At 45.1% G+C, this 17829-nt stretch overlaps 1 protein-coding gene and 1 pseudogene across 2 annotated transcripts in view; both read right to left on the reverse strand.

Moving 5' to 3' along the window:
* The window catches only part of GMDS (GDP-mannose 4,6-dehydratase), a 480820-nt gene that overhangs the window by 140495 nt on the left and 322496 nt on the right, over positions 1 to 17829 (reverse strand). The gene's annotated exons all lie outside the window — the stretch shown is intronic.
* Positions 8931 to 9811, reverse strand: LOC132431836 (small ribosomal subunit protein uS2 pseudogene; annotated as a pseudogene).

The following is a 17829-nucleotide window of genomic DNA, read 5'->3' on the forward strand; positions in this document are numbered from 1 at the left end:
CGTAAAACAAGATCTACTCCCTAAGATATTTTAACAAAGTAGCACAAGTCCTCACTGAGAGTTTGCAGGATACATATGCTAAGATCATCTCAGTGCACATACACATGCCAGTCTCCAGTTAGCCTGGGGGCCTTGTACACAGTCCGCACTCAATCCCTGTGACTTGACCTGAACTGGAGGATGAGACAGAATTCTGTGAGATTCAAAAGAAGAAAGAAGGTTTCTACAAAGCCAGCATTTTCTAAAATAGGCATATCTCAAACTAATAGGCAGGAAGCGTATTTAAAAAAATGTTTTTGCTTTAGGTCTGAAAGATTTTCCTTTCCAACTATAAAACAGCTGAAATCCTGTATCCTCAGCCCAACGTAATTTCACGCCTAATTTATGGAAATGGAAAACCAAAGGACTCTGGGAGGGCGAGGACAGGCAGGAGGGACGGATGGTGTGACATGAGCGGGAGGGCAAGGGGTGGGCTGGGGACGACCCTTGCAGGGGCAGGCACAGTGAGGGTCCGGCAGAAACACGTGTTAGGAGGGGAACGGGGGCTCGGCTGAATGAACTCACTGTTACCCTTTTCCCCTCCCCTAAGTCTTCTTTTCCCCGATACTGTCTGAATTTGAAACATCTAATTGAATCCGCGGAGGGCCAGTGTTCCTTTTATTTCCTGTCTGTGCTGAAGCAGTCGCCTGTTTCAATTACGACTTTCCCCGCTCCTCTGTCTTCCGTGCTCCAGCTGGCTCAAGTGCACTTCCTTGGAAGGTAAAATGCACTAACTGTGCTGATCACAGACTGATAGCCTGAGAGCCACAATATTTAATAGCTGCACTGATAAGTAGGTTTAAAAAAATCCATTTTTGAGCCTAAACAAAAGGATATTATGTAGCTGTGTGTTCAATTACGGTCCAGTTAAATTCTTGCTCCCATTAGGTGGAACTTCACGCCGGCAGCCGACATAATTCAGTGTTAAAGCAAATGTCACCAGCACTGTAGGCTTGAGAAATGCTCCCTCCTGCCTCTCCGTTAGTGCTGCTGACTTGGGACCAGCTCGGTGCAATTATTTCAGAGAACAGCACTGTGGGACTGATAGGCCTTCTTGCAAAACCTCGGCTGGCTAAAAATAGGACTGTTTTGTAGTCGAGATGGCAAAAAAACATCTCTGGGCTGTAAACACCACTCAATGTATTTCTTCTCTGCCTTATGAAACCACATTTTTTTTCCCTTCTGTTTTCCGTCCCCCCTTACTCACAGTGGAGTTTAATTACAGTTTAATCTCTTTCAGGGAGCAGTCCTGGGGCCCTTACTGTTCAACCACAGTATTATCAAGGCCACAGCTACCATTTATGGCAGAAGGTAGAGGCTCCCCTTAGAAAACCCCCGATTCCCCCACCCCCCGAATACATACATACATACATACATACATAAATACGTAAATAAACACGCAGTGACTTTACTACCGACTCACACTGCACGTTTTTATGAGGCCCTAGAGATGCCAGCCCAATAATTAAAGAAATACCTGCGAGGCGCAGATCAACACTCACCCTGTTCAACTCTGCTGGGTCAATAAATCTGAAGGAAAACTTTTAAGTTAACAAGACTGTTTGGGCCTCCAGTTGCCGAAGTGTTGGGTTACACTGAGGGGAAATGAGAGGGGGGAGAGAGGGGGCGAGGTTCTCGGGAGAGAGCCAGCTCTGCACCCCGAGGTGCAGGCAACGCGGTGGGAACTCCACTGTAAGGCCAGGATGCACACGGTCGGACTTGATTTTTGCTGCTTGAAGCTCACAGGTGTCTGATTTTGCGTGCATATCTTGAGAGAGTTGCTGCAATGCCAGGGCTCCCAGAAAAGAAAAGGATACTGACATGACCATTCACCAGGAGAAGAAAGCCGACGACAAGATAAAGCCAGGACTCAAGGGGGAGATGGAACGGTCACCAGCACTTGGTTTCCTTTGCTGTCTTCGTTCTGTAACTGCCTTATGGCCAGTGGACTGATCAGCTCATTTTCTCTGAGGAAGCAGGAACAATGAGAGCCTTTTATTCAGCTCACAGAGCAAAGCTGGCTACCTGGAGGGTTTGCTTTCGCGCATGAGCGTGGCTCTAATGGAAGCCTTTCCAACCTCACGTCCTTCTCTCCAGTCTTTTAAATCGCACCCAGCGGGGCCACGGAGTCCTCTGGGGCTGCACCCAGACCCCCTCAACCATCCCAGAGGCTGGTCCCCAAAACAGCAACCGTGCCTCGGCCACCTGCATTACTGGGGCCATTCTGCTTTTCTGTCACTTCAGGGATTTGGGGTAAAAGGCGCTGCTTTGTGCTAACCCTGCCAGTGAATCGGAACTTCAGGGCCAGCTGGTCCCCTCAGCTGATCACACCACCCTGAGTCACTAGCTCCCCCACTACCAGAGGACAGCTATGTCTCTTATTTATCACGAACTGTATACACTTTCACTGGAAATTATAGAAGGTCAAAATGTGCTAAAGTAAAACACAAAGCCAATACACAGAAAGTTCTAGAAACTTACTAGAGATTCACTTCTAAGCCTTATCAATGCACATTTTTACATGACGGTAATGTGTTTATTCTATTTCGTGCTTCCCCCAAGCTCTTTACTATCATACGCTCACTTCCATTGGCAGCTGAAATGCATTGCTCTTGATAGTTTCTAGGCTAAGGTCATCTCTGCAAATTCAAAGGCAGAGAACTCCAGGACCTCAGTGGAATATTTTTCCAAGTGCTTCAACAAAATTAAAACTTTTGTTTGAGAAAAAAATGGTCGCCAAGTATCCTGCAGCCAACGTTCTAAAGAAGTTGAGTGGCTTTCTATTCCAAAGAGAAATTAAAACAGGCATCTTACTGTCTGTATTAGATTATCAACTTTCCGCCTTTTTTATCTTATTTTAGGAACTGATGGGTCCCTTTCCTGTCACATAGAACTTATAGCTCCATCTTTACATTCTTAGATTTCCATAAGGTAGCTTATTGGTTTAGCCCTTTAAGATGGTTCAATGTCATGCTGTTTGATTTTATGAAGTACTGATATAGGAAGTGGTCTGAAATGTATGCTTTATCTTTCTTTTTTCTGTCATGTTCAATATGCACTTAAGTATTCTAAGATATACTGTTTGTTTTCTAAGTAGGGGGAGCATGTATTATTAAACATATGTTCCTGTGCATTGAAAGGGTACACATCCATGCCATTTTGTAAGGCTGTATGGTGGTGTGCTGTAGGGCTCTGATGTAGCCCATAAGCATTCCAGAGCCGCAGTTCTCAAAGTGTGATCCAGGGTCCCTGGAGGTCCCTGCCTGAGACCCTGTAACTCGGTCTCCAGGGCAAAATTATTTTCTAATAACACGAGGAGGTGTGTCTTTGCCATTACCCTTCTCTCGTGAGTGTGCAGGGGTCCTCCAGAGGCCACCTGAGTTGTGACACTGCAAGACTGTCAGAGCAGATTAGAGAATCCAACTGGCTTCTATTCATCCAGGCATTAATGAGATTTTTTTCAAATGTGAAATAATGCTACTCTTCTTACTAATATTTTGTTTTTAAAAACAGTTATTCTTCATAAAATATTTCTACCATGTTATTTTTTTAAAGAATTAATAAATATCTCTTAAATATCACTGTTTTATTTTCTAATATGGTAAATATTGGTAGATACAAGCCACAAAAGCAAAAGTAGCTTGAGATCCTCAATAATTTTTAGGAGGGTGTTAAGGGGAGGGGATGGGGCTCTGAGATGAAAACGGTTCGCAGAACTCTGGTCCAGGGCACTCAGGCGGCTTCCAGTTTGGGGCTCCTCTACTGCACGGTTTCAGTTTATATGAAAATGTGGGTATTTGTAATTGTGATCTGTGTGTGAAAATGTACCTAGATGACCAACTTTGTTCCAAGTCCAAATTAGCCCCTTACTTTGGAGGAAGCATAAGCCATTCAAACATCAGCGTTAGGGCCTGGAGGAGAGCGATCCCCACGAGTACAACAGGCCTTAGCGTTTGCTCATTGGGCTTACTTAAAGTACTGAATACCACACTAACAGTTCTTATAAACTGAGATCTTAGTTTGGATTCAAGAAGCGGATTCTCTTGGATCAGCGCTCATACTGTCAAAGCAATTCAAGTCATTAAAAGTCTCTGAATGCGGGCACGGGCGCCCCATCCATTGTCAAAGGAAACTGTGTGGGCACCACCGTCGTCAGAGACCCTGGTCTGTGGGCCCATTTGTAACTTAAATAGGGCTGTGGAAACACCTTTTCAACTTGATCCATTTTGGATTTTGGTACAAAAGCCTTCTGTTATTACAGCCATTAGTATGTGTCAGTGACATATAATGGATTTGAATTTGCCCAGGTTAGAATTTAGGATTCTTCCATTTCAAAACAGGAAAAAGGCTCTGTTGATATTTTCACACACTAATACCTATAATCGAAACCTAAGGTTTTATTTAAGCAATAGTTATCTTTCAAAAATAGGAGCATAACAGATACAAATTCACAGATCAGCTCATGTTTCCCTCAGAGCTGAAAGCCACAGTTCACTCGGCGTGTCTGTCACTGTGCGGCCGTCAGGCCTCTTCAAGTGCTGACATGTCCAGTCCTAATGACAAATGTCATCTGCATACATGGTCTCCACTTAGACCCGAGAATCTCAGTATTGGGGGGCGGGGGCAGAGGTAGTCTGCGTGCTTTGGAAAAGCACGTTCAGCATTTCAGCTGTGTGTGGTTTTTGGTTTTTTTTTTTTAGTTATAATATTTATTTTTATAATTCAAAGAACAGATTAGAGAAAGTGAGATTTATTGACAGGGATCTTGTACTTACAATGACAGATTTTTACTCTCTTATAAAATCCCTTCCTTGCTTCAATCTAAACCGAAGGGTAGAACCATGGACTGTAAACCCCACCAGAGCAGGAACATGTGTGTGTTTCATGCTGTTTGGGCAAATGACCATAATGTGAACCCAGTTAAAATTCACTGGAATAATTATGGATGAAAGAATGAATTTCAAAAACTGAAATATTGTTCTAATTTTTAACAAAGATACCAAAACAATTCAATGGGGGAAAAGGAAGGTGTTTTCAAGAAAGCTCTAGAACAACTGGGTATCGCCCAGAAAAGGATGCATCTCCACCCCTGCCTCACACCACACACAAAAGCAGCTGTAGGTGGATCACAGATCTTGAGATAAAAGCTAACACTACAAAGCTCCCTGAAGAAACATGACCACAGAGACGAGCAGATTCTGGAGGAAGACACAGTAACACTAACCTTGAAGGGAAAATGATAAACCAAACCTGACGACGATCAAAGACTGCACATCAGAGGAAACCACAAAGAAAGTGAAAAGGCAACAGAGACCGGGAGAAAATACTCCCATTGCACACGGCTGACGGAGGACTTGATTCTACACAATATAAAGAACTCCGACAAATTAGCGCAGGAAAGCCAGGAGCCCGAGCATTTTCAGACTGAGCGCACCATCATCTGCCCAGGGAAGCAGAGTCAGAGCAGCCAGCAGGGAGGAGGCCTGGGCTCATCCAAGCAGCCCTGCTACCTGGCCCCCCACAGGAGTGGTGCACAGTTGGTAAAGGAAATGGCAAGAGGCTTCCAGTTTAACCAGGGAGGCAGAAAAGTGAGTGGGAAATTATAACGGAGCGCGAGACGGCGCAGTGAGAACCTCGAGGGGGCGTGCCTGAGCACAAGGGCAGCCCTCAAGGTCACATCCCTGGTTTCACCTCCTTCCAGTCTTATCTGCATTAGTGCCCCTTCCACATACACACTTGGGTCTCACTTGCCCATCTCTGTTCTATGCAGAGATACATAGCAACGACCACGGCGAGGTTCTAGTTAATTCTGTGTAGAATGGACAGGTAGGCGTAACGCCCAGAACTTACTTTCAAATGGAAGGAACGTTCTTGGAATTTTCTTGTTGATCAGTATTTGGAGTTTGGCTTTTGAAACAAGTTCTTGAGAGTGTTTCATGCTGTTAAGTAGTAACTGAGTTTCTCTAGCCCTGGAATTTGTCAGACACACACATATAACAATTGCAACAAAGGAAGCACATTTCCAGCTTAAAAAGAAAACAACAAAAAGTAAGTCCTGCCTGATGTAGCAATTCTGAAAAAGATCCGTTTCCTCTGTTGAGAATTTCAAGATCACCTTTTCCTCCAAACATATTAAAAGGTGAGGACGGTTGGAATTAAATCGAAGTCAACATTACAAAATACTACTGATATAAATGGAGACTTGAAAAAAAAGAAATCCTAAGCTCTCACTGACACCACTTGCACTAGCATATGCTGTGCGTGTGTGTGTGTGTGTGTGTGTCTGTGTCTGTGTGTGTGGTGTGCACGCATATACAGACCTACCTACCTCTGTGTCCACTTCTGTATCCCTCCCTCGGATATACGTAATTAAGTTGAAGGTCCTTGTCTTTTTCTTTTTCAAAGATGATTTTACATCAGTTATTTTCCATGAACACATCTGGTGTTTCTTTAAAGCCTGAATTTACTAATGAAAGAAGGATTTGTGCTTTTTCAACATAAATCCATTTTATTTTCTCCAGGCTCTTCCTTCTCTACTCAAAGCTGATGACTTCTTAAACCAAAATGGTTGGTCAGAATCCAATCAAGAATATAAAGGCAACTGAACAAATAAAACCATGAAGTAAGTGTAAAATATTAGTGTCCAGACATCCAAGATGTATGCGGCTACTATGAAACTTCCACAGCTGTACCGGCCTGGAGCCCATGTGGTCCCCCAGATTTAACAGGACCCATTACCAGTAAGAGTTTTATTTGCTTAATAAATTACATTCTAAAGCACAATAGCCTAGGTTCATAGCTGTAAAATTGCCGAATATTGTCAATGACCACTCTCTGGTCATAAATAACAAAATAATCTATGACTCATTGGATTTTTGATTCCCAGGGCAATTCTTTCTCACCATTACTCAAAAATGTAAAAAAGTGCCTCTACGTGGCATTTTATGGAGGTTATAAATTACTCAGAGGAGACGACACAGGACAGATTTGTTGGCCAAGTAACAGGAACCAGCCAACCGAGTGTGTAAATTAAAGAGCCAGTGACAAAGAAGAGGGCTAGTGAAAGCATTCTGCAATCTAGGAATAGATGAGGATTAACTACGAAAAGAGAGGAGGGGGTGGAAGGACAGGGGTGCACAAACCCTCCCGGAGCAGTTACGCGACCGCTAGGGGCGACGTATGAAAATGGTCGGACCGTGGCCTCAAAGAACAAAGCTCAGTTACCCTGAAATACAGTTTATGTTCACAGCCTTAGGGTGGACACTGACATCTAACAGGTGCCACAGAGATAAATCTGGGATGGTTATTTTTTTTTAACTAATATCAATGTTCAAACTGATTCAGTTGATTAATAGTTCTTCCATTTATTCAAAGAACAGATACTGAGCAGGTGCTGTGTGCCCACCCTGAGGCCAGGGGCTGGGGCGCGGACAGCAATCAGGCACAGCCCTGCCGTCCTGGAGGCTGGGATGCGGGGCGGCCCTGGCCTGGGATGGTACAGTCTGAAGGCTCCTAAGCTGACCCAGCCGGGGTGGGAAGGCCAGCTCAGGGGCGGCTGTGCTCGGAGGACCGGTGAGAGGACAGCGGGGAGGCAGGATGGAGACAGTTTTCGGGCAGATGGACCAGAGTAAATAAAGGCGGCCTGGAGAGCCTGGTCTGTCCCGGGAACAGACAGGGAGATGAGGGGGAGGGAAGGGGGGCCATCGCAGGGGTCTCCTCGGCCCAAGGGGGTGAGGACAAGGTCACACCGGCTTTAGGAAGGTTACCTGCCTTCAGCGCCGTGGCTCAGGGCATCTGATGCTGAGGACCAGTCAAGCGTGTTTCAACAGAACCATCTTGGAAACTAAAAATTTACCTTGGTGGTGGCAGTTAATTATGAAAACTAGAACAGACCTGGCTGCCTTCTTTTCACACGCACTGAACACGTGAGGGCCCGGCGCTTTGCCTGGGAATCGGCGGTGGCGGCCGCAGCAGGGTGCCTCGGGCGGCGCTGAGATGGGCTGCCCTGTGCCGGGCTCACCGGCCCCTCCTCTCTTCGTGGGGCTCTTTCTCCTCGTTGTTCTCAGGACAACTGGCAATGGCTTAGGACGGTTCTGACAACGGGAAGTAGAATCTTGTTGATTAGTCTGTCCCACGCAACGAGGACAGAGTCTAAAAGCTTCTTTTAGTCTCTTATGACTTAGAGGGACTGCTGTGCTGGGTAAATTCTCAGGCCCACCGAGGCTGAAAGGATGAAATAATCCTTTAAAAACTTCCACCTTGTCCGTGGAAATATGTCCTGTTTCATAGGAGTCAACCAAGAACCGAGTCCTGAGGCTTTTCTGGGATTCGCTGTGCAGCGACGAAGTTTGAACTGCTCTGAACAGACATTTGGACCAACAAGTGATGCACGTTTACTAGCAGCTAAGTTTCATTCGTCTTCATGTCCCGACAACTCCCACTGGTATTCTGCACTTGGTAGGTGATTAAATGCATCTCGCATAAATGAAAGAATGCGTGCTGCTTTTAATTATTAGTAGACGATTACATTTTACTATATCTTCAACATATAAAATTTTATATGTATGATCACTACCAGTATTTTGATTGTACACAGTTTTTTTTTAAACTAGAGACCTCCATAATGCTTTGGGGGACTTAATGGCAAAGGAGGTATCTTGCCTCTTGCATGGGAACAGCCACAGGCATGACCTCTGTGCCTTGCTGAAGGGTGCAATACTGCCCATCCCCCATCGCCCGTGGACAGCAGGAACTCCACCTGCGATAACAGTGACTGCTGGTTTGTAGCCCCACTTTGCTCTCCACCGTTCTCCGAATAAGTTGGATGGTCCGTTTTCTTTCTTTTTTTTCCGTCCACCTATTTCCACTTTAAGAGTTTGCAGAAGAACAGTTTAAGACCACTCAGTGGCTGTTCCTACCGCTCAGCGGCCTGAGCAGTGGCAGCTGCAGACCAGTCTTCAGTGGCAGGCTGAGCACTGCAGTCTTCAGCGGGGAACCGCTGAACAGGCACAGGGGCACCTGCACACCTTCGCACCAGTCCGCCACCTCCGGCTGAGCAGCAGGGAACTCAGGAGGTGGCGTGGTCCATCCACCCTGAAATTCCTCCTTGGCCACAGCCTTCTCAGCTGCCGCCTACTCGTCCTTTTCAATCTCTTCAGGGTCTCTGCAGAAGTAGAGGTCAGGCATGACCTCCCAGGGGTGTTCACGGGAGATGGTGCCACGCATGCGCAGAACTTCCCGGGCGAGGCATCCACCACATCAGACCCCCTGAGTGAGCTCCCCTGTTGTTGCATGGGATGGCAATGTCCACCCATCACAGAGGAGAGAGTGTGTCGCACAGAGCAACGGCAGGCAGGTTAGCATAAGAGGCCTCTGTGAGAGGCAGGTGGGCAGCCCTGGGCTCAGTAGCCACTGGAAGACTTGGCTCCCGGAAGGCGGCCTGGATCTGGTTAGTGAAGGTCCCAGGAGTGAAGCGGCCAGAGACAGAAGCGGCTCCAGTGGCAGCAGCAAACTTCAGCCCAGCTCGCTGGCCAGTGTTCCTGGAGGATACGACGCTGACATCAGCTGGGTTTTCAATGGCAACCATGGCACGAGCTGCCAACAGAAGCTTCTCCCAGGTTCTCTTCAGATTTATGATGTAGATGCCATCACTTCTGTAGATGTGCTGCTCCATTTGCAAGTCAAGGCTGGTGCCAACTAAGTGGGTTCCTGCTGCAAGGAATTTGAGGACATCCTCCTCCTTCATTTGCAGGACATCAAGGGCTCCGGACATTGTGAGAGCTTCCCTTTAAGTTACGATGGGAATCCAGAACAACGCCGTATGGACCCCTGCCTGACTGGCGCGGAAAGAAGCTTGATGGTCCTTTAAAGCAAGGACTATGTTCACATAATCCTCTTTCAACACCTAACACACATCCACTGAGATTAAGTCCCTAATTTTAAAATGCTTTGCATCCATAATTTTAGAATTAGAAGCTCTGGTGTTCATTCATCTTATTCATCTAACTAATGTTTACTGAGCACCTACTATGCTCCTGGTACAGCGCTGGATATATAAAAATAACGACACCTTCTTACTGTCACGGAAATCACAGTCGAGGAGGAGAAGAGAATTAGGGTTAAGATATGGGAAATGCTAAAATACAGCTCTATACACAATGCCACAGAAGCACAGTGGAGGGAGGAGCTGTTCTGAATGGGACGAAAGCTGGGCTGGAGCAACGCTTACAGAGGTCAGATCTCAGATGAGGACCTAGTAAGATGCAGGGAGCTCACAGCCCAAGAGAGGCTGTGTAGCCTGGGCCAGGTGACGGGAAGAGCAGGGTCACAGGCCTGGCCGCGCAGGGTGGGCTGCGGGATGCCTGGCTCTCCCGGCCACTCATGTGAAGAGCTCATGAAAGGGAGGCTGAAGGCAGCAAACGGGGACCAGGTGAATCTTACTGAGGACTTTAGACTTTCGGTAGCTCAGGTTGCGTTGAGAGACGCAGAGAGAACCAGAGGTCCCCAGTGGAGCAGCTGTAGAATCTTCCAAGAAATTCAGGAGGAGGATGTGAGGGAGGCAAAGAAGAAAGGGAAGGGAAGGGTGAGAGGGAAAGGAGGATGAGGAGTGAGGGGAGGACACAGAGGGGAAGGAAGGGGGAGAGGGAGGGGGAGGGGAGAGGGAGGGGGAGGGGAGAGGGAGGAGGAGGGGAGAGGGAGGAGGAGGGGAGAGGGAGGGGGAGGGGAGAGGGAGGGGGAGGGGAGAGGGAGGGGGAGGGGAGAGGGAGGGGAGGGGAGAGGGAGGGGGAGGGGAGAGGGAGGGAGGGGAGAGGGAGGGAGGGGAGAGGGAGGGAGGGGAGAGGGAGGGGAGGGGAGAGGGAGGGAGGGGGAGGGGCGGGCGGGGCGGGGCGGGGAGGGGCGGGGAGGGGAGGGGCGGGGAGGGGAATGAAATTATTTTAGGAACAACTATTCCTAAGTCATTCCCATTTTCATCTGATTTACGAAAAAGAAGGAATTCTTCTGGGCTTCCTTTTTCATCTGAAAACTCTACATGATGTCCCAGGAGACAGGGAGAATCATAAAATCCCTGAAGAGGTGCCTTGGGAGTAATTGGTTCTAGATAGCTAATGACGGATGGCTGAGAAAACAGAGAAAGCGCCAGAGCTCTTAATAAGAGCATCTTTCCAAGGATTACGACATCCCCATGAGACCCTTAAGAGCTTCAAGTGTAAGAGAAAAAGCAATTCACTGGCCTTCCTTTAGAAAAGAAGTCTCTACTAACTTACACTCTTCAAATATGATTTAAAGCAAAAACTTCTTAAAAATGTTTCTTAGCACAGTCAACTAAACATAGAATTGTCCCATCCTGGTGTTCTCTAGGTGGAAAGTGAAATATTGGGGGAAAGTCGCAGAATGAACTCCATTCATTGTTTAATACAATTAGTAATACTTGGTTTCGTATAAAGAAACGTAGGGACTGGATTATAAATCACACCTGCTTCTTGAGAGCACACTTTGAAAATCTGGCATCACAAACGTGGTGCATTGGTGCAGCTCCTGGCTCCGCGGCGACCTGAAGCCTGTCCCCCTTCTCGTGTTTCCATTTTCATGTCAGCAGATCTCACCTGTTGATAAGAACTAATACTGACCACAGAATTTTAAACCCAATCAGAATATCAGTTCCGGGGTAAGAGTCTGACTAAATCTACCTTGGCTGCCAAGAGTTTCCAGCTCCCCAGGCCGGGAGGTTTCATTCCCTTCCTCACAGAGACAGGAATCTTCTCACAAAGGAGAAGCACCCACTTCCAAAGGACCATGGCTAGAAGGGCTTTTTCTTCCTTCTAAAAGAAGAGTAACTTTTGGGACCAGAAAGACTGTCAGAACTTTATGACAAGTCTTGCAATGTTTTCAACATTAAGACCCAAGATAAGGGTACCCGGGAAAAAAAAGTGCAGCTGCCTTTGGAACATTCAGGGACCACCCAGGCTGCTCTCTCAAAGTCTGTCCATGTGCCACAGGGCTATTATGAAGACTTAAATGGTGTAAGACTCAACAATATAAAAGCTACTTAATGTCTATAGTTTTAAAGAACTCTCAAGTGGAAGATGAGCAGATTTAATTTGAAGGTATTTAATGTTTTTACCAAAAAATCTGTGTGTGTGTGTGTGTGTGTGTATTTCAAAGCTCACATATTGAAACAGTTCTGCTTTATAATTATAAATTCTAAATTTCATTATACAGAACCAATTAAACAACTGGCATTTATTTTATGATTTTGTAAAATTTCTTGACATTTCAGTTTCTGGATATTTCAGTTTCCAATGAAAAATGATAGGATGAACAGTTCATCCTATTTATTTTGTTTATTTTAAATCAAATGTGAAAAAGCGAGTCACATTTGGGGACAATAGGACACATTCAATAAAACATCATAAATTCTAAGACCAAACATACGTGATCATGCTACGAAATAACCGTCTGTAAGACGAAATGAATTCTGCTGTGGGTTAGACCCCCCAAGTGCGTACTACGTCTCTTTCAACATAAAAAGCTGGGACTTGCTCTGTCTTGAAATGCTTTAGGGTCATTTGAGACACTTTTCCCCAGTGCATACACTGCCCGCAGCAGCAAAGCCATTCATCCAGTTGAACATTTCCACAATCCACCCCAGGTCTGAGGCAAGTTCAGAGCGTCAGTCCACCCCATAAATAACATGTTTAACCCACCAAGTGACCATGTGCAAATATATACAGAAAAAGTGATACTTCCACAAAGTAAACATTAGGTAACTATTTTTGGAAAAAAAAGTTATGGTGGAAAATCTCAGTGCCTTTGTTTTTGCTATTAAATTCTCAAAGGAGGCTACTTGTGGTCTGCACTTACTGATCACACATGAAAAGGTACCTGGACAGAGGTGGCAGCCCTGCCCATGGGCTCAAAAGGAGACATTCACTCCACTTGATGAGTAACACCATGGAATAATCCATTTCTTGGAAAACGAGGAGAAAATTAGCCTGAATTTTTGTTTGTTTTTCTCCTTTGTGGTGACTCACACGCTTTGAACCCCACTTTATTAAAAAGAGTCAGTTGCTCAGGTGAGATTTAAAAATATAAACCCCCTCCCATTCGTACGAGGCAAGGAGCAAGCCTTTCGATCCCTTCCTTCCTTCCTTTCCTCCTTTCGATCCCTTCCTTCCTTCCTTTCCTCCTTTCGATCCCTTCCTTCCTTCCTTTCCTCCTTTCGATCCCTTCCTTCCTTCCTTTCCTCCTTCCTTTCCCCTTCCTTCCTTTCCTCCTTCCTTCCTTCCTTTTTCCTTCCTTCTTTCTTCCCCCTTTCTTTCTTTTCCTTCTTTCTTTCTTTCCTTTTCTTTCTTCCTTCCTTCCTTTCCTCCTTCCTTTCCCCTTTCTTTCTTTCCTCCTTCCTTCCTTCCTTTTTCCTTCCTTCTTTCTTCCCCCTTTCTTTCTTTTCCTTCTTTCTTTCTTTCCTTTTCTTTCTTCCTTTCTTTCTTTCCTCCTTCCTTTCCCCTTTCTTTCTTTCCTCCTTCCTTCCTTCCTTTTTCCTTCCTTCTTTCTTCCCCCTTTCTTTCTTTTCCTTCTTTCTTTCTTTCCTTTTCTTTCTTCCTTCCTTCCTTTCCTCCTTCCTTTCCCCTTTCTTTCTTTCCTCCTTCCTTCCTTCCTTTTTCCTTCCTTCTTTCTTCCCCCTTTCTTTCTTTTCCTTCTTTCTTTCTTTCCTTTTCTTTCTTCCTTCCTTCCTTTCCTCCTTCCTTTCCCCTTTCTTTCTTTCCTCCTTCCTTCCTTCCTTTTTCCTTCCTCCTTTCTTCCCCCTTTCTTTCTTTTCCTTCTTTCTTTTTTTCCTTTTCTTTCTTCCTTTCTTTCTTTCCTCCTTCCTTTCCCCTTTCTTTCTTTCCTCCTTCCTTCCTTCCTTTTTCCTTCCTTCTTTCTTCCCCCTTTCTTTCCCTTCTTTCTTTCCTTTTCTTTCTTCCTTCCTTTCTTTCCTCCTTCCTTTCCCCTTTCTTTCTTTCCTCCTTCCTTCCTTCCTTTTTCCTTCCTTCTTTCTTCTCCCTTTCTTTCTTTTCCTTCTTTCTTTCTTTCCTTTTCTTTCTTTCTTTCTTTCTTTCCTTCCTTCCTTCTTTCTTTCCTCCCTTCCTCCCTTCCTCCCTTCTCTCCTTCTTTCTTCCTTTCCTTTTTTCTTTCTAATGAAAAGGAACAGGAGCAGTAAAAGGCCAGGATGAGTGTGCAGATAACTTCCTATTTAATTATTCAGCTCTTTGGATGGCCCCGTATTCTGATGTCCTCTCTCATTTTTATTCTTGCAAATTTCACTCACGAGAAAACCCAGACTGGTAGAATATTGCAAAGCAGAGAGAAAAAGGAAGCACTTCAATTGGTAAAAGCAGTCTGTGTATGACACAATACGTTTCTGATCTCTGATACGTGGTGTCTGCTAGTAGCACCGCTGTCTGCAAAGGAGAAGTCGCTGAGCAGAGGGCCTGCTGTCCCACGGGTACGGGCGCTGAGCTGAGCGGAGGCCTGGCCTCCATATGACTCTGACCCTGACCTGACCGGTGAGGTGGCCGGGCAGGGCCGGCACTGGCAGAGAAGTAATCACTTACTCCCTGACCCTAACCCATCCCATAGTTCCGAGCACCTACTGTGTGCTCAGCTATGTTCTCGGCGGCATTTACGGGAATTCTGCCACACATACTAGCAGCTTTAATCATCTCCACTCATCGCTACCATCTTAACAGAAATGGTATTTTTATGACGTCCTTCTAGACGAGGAAAGTGAGGTCCAAAGAGCTTATTTAGCTGTCCTAAATCACATCAACTAAGGACCAGGCTAGGGCTGCGTCCCAGTGCTGTCTCATTTCAAAGCTCAGGAACTCCTGATGGCAATATTACAGGGATTCCACAAAGTACCACTGTTAGATTTATTCAGGTACATTAACCCTCTTCCAAAATACAGGTATCTGGGACTTCTCTGGTGGTGCAGTGGTTAAGAATCCACCAGCCAATGCAGGGGACACGGGTTCAAGCCCTGCTCCGGGAAGATCCCACATGCCACAGAGCAACTAAGCCCGTGCGCCACAACTACTGAGCCTGCGCTCTAGAGCCTGCGAGCCACAACTACTGAGCCCACGTGCCACAACTCTGAGCCCGTGCACCTAGAGCCCGTGCTCCACAACAAGAGAAGCCACTGCAATGAAGAGTAGCCTCTGCTCGCCGCAACTAGAGAAAGCCTGTGCGCAGCAACGAAGACCCAACGCAGTCAAAAAAAATTAATTAATTAATTAAAAAAATAAAAGACCTCCCTCCCGAAAATACAGGTATCCATAGAGGGAAGATGTCAGACTGCTATTGGTAATTCAAAACATTTGGCCGTGTTTTCTATTTTTTTATAACTTTAAAAGTAATACATTCTCATTGTAACAAATCAAAGAACACAGAAGTACATAAAGACTTTCTCCACCTCTTTCAAACAAAGTTGAATTCAACCCACTGACCAAGTCCCAATTTGGCATTTTTCTTTTCATACTGTTTTCTCTGCTCATGCTAACTGCAGCAAATAGATACACACAGACACTTTTCTTTTTTTTAAGTTGCGGAAGCTTTTCTTTTTGTCTTTTGACCACAGGACGCTGCTTCCATGGGAGTTTCAATGGAGGAGTGGCAACAGGCTCTCGGGAGAGCAGGGAAACTGCCCGAGGAAAGCAGGTCTGGTAAGATTATCAGAGTTACCATGTCATTAAGAAAACATCCTTCTCCTTCCTTCTGGAGCAGGATCTAGAAAGCCAGTCACTAATGAATTAGCCATGACCGCACTTAGGAGCAGCGGCAGGGCTATATACACGCTGGTGTCCACACACACCTATGTCATCCACTGCTGCCCTGCACACACACACACACACACACACACACACACCACACACACACACGATGCTGCTGACGGCCTGCGACCTGCAACATGCCTTCCTGTTCCAGCACCAATGGGTCTGCATTTTCTTTCAACTTGGCAAGGTTAAAAAACAGACTCGTCATAAGTGTGTAATGTCTTGAACCAAAATAGACTTCCTTAATGATTTGTTTTCTCCAATTTCACCACAAAATGTAATGCAGCCAACAAAAGAACTATTCTTCCCTGCGTATAATAACATGTTATTCAACAATCATGTAAGAGAGCCTATACGTGAGACTGCCAAGGGTCTGAAATGGAGTTTCTAACTGCAATGTTTGCGAAGAAACCTTTTTTTTTATTTTTCAAGTTTCACTCCAAGGCTTTGAGTGAAGTGATATAAATATCTAGGAATATACAGTTTTGCTTTACTACTGTAACGTGTTTACAGAAGTAGTTACGGCTTACTTTGTAACACGGGCCACTGAAAACATCAACCATAAAAACATATACAAATACAAACGAGTTCTCAGCAGGTCATTTACTCTGTAGCAGAACCAAGCCCATTAACTGCTTCTGTCCCTGTGAGGGCAAACGGCTCCCCGTGAGGCCGCCTCGGGAGCACCGCTCGGCTTTCTGGGGAGCTCACAGCAGGCCATTCGCTGGGCGAAGAGAAGGGGGCGGGGAAAGGCCTGCTGGAGCCTAAAGGAGGTTATAATAAAATGAAGTCATGAGCTTCTTCCTTTTTTAAGGAGAATGCAAAAGAAAGAAAAATTATAATGCCGTAAAGAGCTAAGAAAAAGGGGAAAAAGTGAAATCACTTTATTAAGTTTCCTGAAATATACAGTTGGTCTTAAAATATGCCTCCTAGTCACTAGCCCAACAGAAAACTACAGAAGACGGGAAAACGTAAAATCCCCATCCGAATGCATGTTGCAAATTCATGGTATAAATATGACAATGGATGACAATATTACCAGAAATGTTCCGGATCTATTACATTCCTGGGCAACTTAACTGAGTATATGAAAATGTATTAGCCAAGAGAAAGTAGAGCTAATGAATTTAAAAACTAGAATATGAAAGACAGATTATTGTAATGACTTAACTTTGAAATGACTCCAACTTAGGGTTTCTCGAAGTGAAAGTTTTCTCCCAAGTGAGAGAAGAAATGCTACCTGGGTGGTGGTGGTGGAAACAGGACAAGTACACACATGCATACACACACACATATACCAACAGACACACACAGGTACACATACACACATATACACATACATATATACACACACATATACCCACACACACACACACACACACACACATATACACACATATACCCATAGACACACATAGATACACACACATATACACATACATACATACACGCACACATATACCCAGACACACAGATACACGCACACACATATATACATACACACACACACACATATAACCACAGACACACACACATGCACACACATATACACATACATATATACACACATATACCCATAGACACACACAGATACACACCCATACACACACATATATATACCCACATATATAAACACATGCATACACTCTATACACACATATACACACACAGATATACTCACACATATAAACACATGCACACACACTCTATACACACATATGCATGTGCACACGCACACATACATACATATATACATACACACATACCAACAGACACACACACATATACCCACATATACAAACACATGCATACACACACTCTATACACACATATACAACGCAATACACACATGAACACACACACACACACACATATACCAATAGACACACAGATACACACACATATACACACATAGATATACCCACATGAACACATGCACACACTCTATACACACATATGCACATGCACATATACACATGCA

The sequence above is a fragment of the Delphinus delphis genome, chromosome 10 (assembly GCF_949987515.2).
Source record: "Delphinus delphis chromosome 10, mDelDel1.2, whole genome shotgun sequence".
Taxonomy (NCBI): domain Eukaryota; kingdom Metazoa; phylum Chordata; class Mammalia; order Artiodactyla; family Delphinidae; genus Delphinus; species Delphinus delphis.